Source organism: Pristiophorus japonicus, chromosome 7 (assembly GCF_044704955.1).
Source record: "Pristiophorus japonicus isolate sPriJap1 chromosome 7, sPriJap1.hap1, whole genome shotgun sequence".
Lineage (NCBI taxonomy): Eukaryota > Metazoa > Chordata > Chondrichthyes > Pristiophoridae > Pristiophorus > Pristiophorus japonicus.
The window spans coordinates 78333916-78339915 of NC_091983.1; positions in this window are offsets into that span (position 1 = coordinate 78333916).

Consider the following 6000-nt stretch of genomic DNA (forward strand, 5'->3'; position numbering starts at 1 on the left):
TATAAAACAGCCCGCTTGATTGGCACCCCATTCACCATTTTAAACATTCACTCCCTCGTACCGTGGCTGTCGTGTGTACCAACTACAAGATGCACTGCAGCAAATTGCCAAGTCTTCTTTGGCAGCACCTCCCAAACCCACGGCCTCTATCATCTAGGACAAGGGCAGAAGGCGCATAGGAACACCACCACCTCCACATTCCTCTCCAAGTCACCACACCATCCAGACTTGGATATATATATTGCCATTCCTTCATCTTTGCTGGGTCAAAATCCTGGAACTCCCTCCCTAACAGAGCTATAGGAGTACCTTCACCACATGGACTGCAATGGTTCAAGAAGGCGACTCACCGGCATCTTCTCAAGGGCAATTAAGGATGGGCAACAAATGCTGGCCTTGCCAGCAACGCCCATATCCCATGGACTAATTAAAAAAAAAAAATTTCTGAAGGATGTTATTCTTCTATTTGGCTCAAATAACTAACTTATCATGCTGATTTGCTGAAATAAAAATTAGCAAAAGAAACCTCACAGAAACCACAGAGACATTGTTTGAACAGCTGCAAATTCAAACATATCCTATATTTATTTTTTAAGTGGTTCCAACCAACAAGTTTATTTCTGACCTAGTTGAGTAAATAACTGTATAAATACCATTGAGACAATAGTTAAAAAAAATCTAATTACCCCTGAAATCAAGGAAGTGGCCCATCACTGTAATAAAAGCGGCCTTGCCAGAGTTAACTACAACCCGAGAACTAAAAAGAAACAAATTACCTTTTGCATTACCTTTTGCACATACACATATGCATACTTTCTTCCTTTCTTTCAATTTGTGAGCCATGCCATAGTCCAGCTGAAAGACTTTCAGAACTTACTGATCCTCCTGGAGTCAGTGGCTGATCCCAGGATGGCCACTCTATCTCTATGGGGTTAAGAACTCCATGGGCAGTCTCCACTGCCAACAATTTATTGCTAAAAGCTTTTCCTCAATTACAGAGTGGTTGTACTATTTCAATTCTGTCACTTACTTTGAAACGCCAATGAAGATGAAAACGTGCAGAGCTGGTGACCATGATAGTTATCGATATGGGCATTTTATAACGTACATTTGTGCTCACAATTACTAACTGGATGAATTCCTGATGGAATGACAGTAATATTGTTATTCTGAACAATTGTCGATATTGTTAATATGCATTCATTTATCTCATTATTTAATTTGTTGATATATTTTGTATTAAACCGTATATATAAAGGATTTGTGATGGCTGCGGCTTAAAACTGAGAATTTGGCTGCACCTTGCAGTTTCAGCACTTGTCTGAGTCTGTCTCCCTTATAAAATCTTCCTCTAGTTGGAAGGTCTGGTAATATGAAAAAGGATTATACACTACAGTACGAGAAAGAAGAATATTTCTATAAAATTGAAATGCCGAAGAGGAACTCACAAAGCCAGAATGATCATGCAAGGTGATAGGTTTCCCAGCTATTTGTATGATTCAGTGACCTAGAGGCAAAAATAGTCCCCATTCAAAGTCAAACCAAAAAAATGTAACATGCTAATAAGGTTGGGGAAATTTCTGCCCTAGCAATTTAGGAAATGAGAAAATGTCACTCTGATATCTGCTACATAGAACTTCAATAACTGATTCAGCCTCTATTGATTCAAAATTTCTGCTCCTTTCATGGACCTGCTCCTTTCATGGATCCTCTATCAATCAAGTTAGAAAAAAATGTTTGGAAGTTAGGTATGGATTTAATCCGCCTTGATCAAGCATGTTAGATTATTATGGCTGGTATTATACTTATAACCTTGTGGTAAATAAGCATATGTTTTCATATTGCAGCACCTAGTCAGAGGATTCTCAAGGAAGTGTTCTCGGGAAAAATCTTTCCGTCAACAATGATTTGGTGGATGTCATCAAAAGTAATTTAATTCCCTTTGATGATAATGCCACCATCTGCTGAAGAATTAAATCACCATCTGAAACACAGACAACAACCATTCCAATGCACACAGCTACAGACATGATTGGACAATCGACTGGCAAATGATGAGCTTGCTTCAGCATTAAAAAGTCTAAATTAATAATGGATAAGACTCTGCACAGAGTACCAGCAGTTAAACTTCTGCCTGAGAATCTCTCTCTCCCAGAATATTGACACTTGGAAATCTGACCCTTGTATGTAGAGGTTTTAAATGCAAGATTGAGCAACAGTAGCAAGTAGGTATTAGGCTGTGGGAAATTAATGACCTGCTCATCGGTATCTAAATACAATTTTTCTGTGCTCCAGGATCATTTTTATGCAATATCTCACCTTGGTACAGTTGTTGAACTCTCTGTTATGCCACCTAAAAGACCAAAGGGTTCTTTTTTTTTACTCATTTCCAATTTTTCAATTTTTAATTCCAAATTTGCACGATTTAATTTTGGTATAAAGACATTCTGCCATTTTATAGGACTCTAGCATTTTCTGTTTAATTTATCAACTTGTGAAACAAGATTTGTGTAATCTCATTTTCGTATCTTTACAGAGCTGCTGAGTATAAAGTTTCCCAAGTGTTTTTTGCTTCTAGGTAACCAGCATGGCAGAGAGCATTACTGTTTTTATCTAAAGTAAATACTGCAATCAAACAGTTTCTGTATGTCTGCTGGATTCTTAATAGTTCTAAATCAGTATTGATTAGTTCCATGTCTGTAGGTCAACATGTTAATAAAGTATCTAGACCAGCTTGACATGTCAAGGGTTTTACATTGAGGATATAAAATGCTTGGAGGTGAAAATGTGCTGTGGATACATGGTCTATCAAATTCGTTAACCCTTCCATTCACTGATCAAAAGTGCAAAATACTACATCCATACAAGTTATTGGGCCCAAATTTGGCCCACCCATTTATTTGGTGCACGATCCAAACGGTGCCAAAAAGATGTCCCCGGATTCTGGCTCCTCTGCCGACTCTCCCGGGGCTTGGCACGACGTGGCGAGTCCATTGGAGGGCGGAGCTAGAGCCCTGCGCCTAAAAGAGTGCCGGCAGCTGTCCGCATGCGCAGTAGAGCGTTTGCGCATGCGCAGTAGCTTCTCCCATGATTATGATGATGCGTGCCTGCAGCATGGGACCCAACGTGTCCCGCCCCTGTCCTGGGCCAAGTGGCCTGCCGCACAGGCCGGCCGCTGCCTTCCCGCGCTGAGGGCTACAAGAAACAGGTTGGTGGGGGGAGACTTTTGATCGGGGGTCGGGGAGGAGGTGAGTTTTGTTCCGGGGCGAGGAGAGAGAAACATTTTGATGGCGGTGGGGGGGAGGAAAGGAGGAGAGTTTTGATCAGCGGGGGAGGGGAGGAGAGAGGAGAGTTTTGATCGGCGGGGGTGTGGAGAAGAGGAGAGAGTTTTGATGGGGGGGGTAGGTGGAAAGTTTTGATCTGGGGGGGTGGGGAGGAGAGAGGAGAGTTTTGATCAGCGGGGGTGTGGAGAAGAGAGGAGAGTTTTGATGGGGAGGGGGGTAGGAGGAAAGTTTTGATCCGGGGGGGTGGGGAGGAGAGAGGAGAGTTTTGATGAGGGGGTGGGGGAGGGTAGAAGACAGAAGAGTTTTGATGGGGGGTCGGGGGAAGGAAGAGTGTTTTGATTCGGGGGTGGGGGGGAGAGGCAGAGGGTATAATAACTGTGTAGCCAGTAATAAAGAGCTTACTTGAGACTTTCCTTAACCCTGTTGATGAAAATACTTTCCTATGAGCAGGAGGTACTTCTATTTTTTATTTGGATATTTTGAAAAAATTATGTAACTATGTTTTGTCTCTTTACTTCTTTTATTTTTGTAGTTTAAGCTTCCATGAATGCTTCTGTTGTATAGTAAAATTAACTTTGCGAAATTTGTCAGTCCTATATAGCTGTTTGATCCGATTCACATTCTTTAGTCAAGTCGTTAAGAACCTACCTGCGCTGATTTCTTAACTCTCTGTAAGGGTTTTCTGTGCAGGCCACAAGTGGCCACATATGCTGGCCTAAGTTAGTTTGGAGCAACTATTAGCTGTCCAAACTGGCTTAAATGGCCAAATCGGGCGTAGGTGGCTTGTAACGCCCCCTTTTGAAAACAAAAAGAAACTAAAAAAAATCCTAACTAACTCACTTACACGGCGCAAATTGAATGTGCAGAATGGGGATTGTTAAGATACTCCAGAATAATCAAGTTGCTCCAAAAAAAATGGAGCAACTCCTGGGCAAGCCTTTGAAGAATAATTTTTCCTGGACCCACAATGAGAGGTTCTGAGTACCACTTGGTATTCTAATTGACCACACCCATCAAGATACCACCCATCATATCTGTAGGCATTGTAACATCTTCCTCACAACAACTGCAGTGCGCTATCTTCACAGGGTCTGGGTTAGCAGCAAGCCTGATGCAGAGCTGTGCTGTCTGCTGCTAGAGGCCATGCAAGTCAGCTCTTAACCGATAAGTGATTAAGGGTTTATGGGAAGCGGGCAGGGAAGTGAACCTGAGTCCATGATTGGATCAGCCATGATCATATTAAATAGCAGAGCAGGCTCGAGGAGCCATGTCATGTATGTAGCCTTTATGTAACAACACTGCAATACTGTATATACGTAAGAAATGCACACCTTGACCACAGGGGATGAACTTATGGGAGACACTCCTCACCTGGTCATCCAGGTACATAAAGGGAGGTCCCACGCAGGGTCATCACTTCTTGGTCCTGTGAATAAAGGTTCAGGTCATGGAGTGACCTTGTCCATAGAAAGTGCCTCGTGTAGATTTGTGATATTGTGTAAGGATTTTATATTGGCAATGAGAAACAGGAATCAACGACCCATGAGAATGGCCACCGGCAGCACAGATGTACCATGTTGGTGAGGACTGGGACAATTTCATTGAGAGGCTCCAGCAGAGTTTTGTCACGAAGGACTGGCTGGGAGACACAGTGGCCGACAACCGAAGGGCTCACGCGCTCATGAAAGACCTGCTAGCACCCGAGAAGCCGGCGGACAAAACCTTTGAAGAGCTCAGCAAACTAATCGATGAGCACCTCAAACCGGTGAGCAGCGTACACATGGCCCGACACAGATTCTATACCCACCGATGTCGGAAAGGACAGAGCATACCGGATTTCGTTGCGGACCTCCGGCGCTTGGCCAGCCTCTGTAAATTCACAGATGCCTGCAGGAGGGAGATGCTAAGGGATTTCTTTATTGAGGGCATCGGTCATGCTGGGATTTTCAGAAAGCTAATTGAGACCAAGGACTTGATCTTGGAAGCGGCGGTGTTGATGGCTCAGACTTTTATGGCGGGAGAGGAGGAAACCAAGATAATATACGCGCGCAATTCTGCCTCCAACGTGGCGATGGATCAGGGAGTCAATATCATAAATACGACACAGAGCCCCGCAGGCAGGTAAGGGCAGTTCGAGACACCCCAGGCAGCAATAGACCCAAGAGTAAGTCTCCAACAGAGACAATGGCAGGCTGAGTGGACATTTGCACCCCCCAGTGGACAATGTGGCCTGGGATGGGGCCATTGACACCCACTAGCAGGGTGCTCAAGAGCAGTCAAAGGGACAATCAGCAAGGAATGCCTTGTAACAGCTCTTTTGTTCACAACAATGGGAATCTCAGTTCATGCTGGAGGTGTGGGGGCAGACATGCTGCCAGCACTTGCAGGTTTCAGCAGTTCGTCTGCAGAAATTGTAACCTCAGTGGCCATTTAGCCAGAATGTGCAGAAAGCCTGTAACCAGGCTAATATACGAGGCGGATGAACCAGATGAGGGGTCTGCGAGGCAGGATGACACTTGGGGCAAATCAATGGACGCTGAAGTTCAGCGGGTTCATGTGGCAAACATTCACAGCTCAAATACCAAACGTTCTATTAAACGGCATCCCTGTACGCAGGAGTTGGACACGGGGGCCAGCCAATCACTCATGAGTGTTCAACAATTTGAAAAGCTGTGGCCACTCAAAGCCAGCAGACCCAAGCGAGAATGCATTGAGA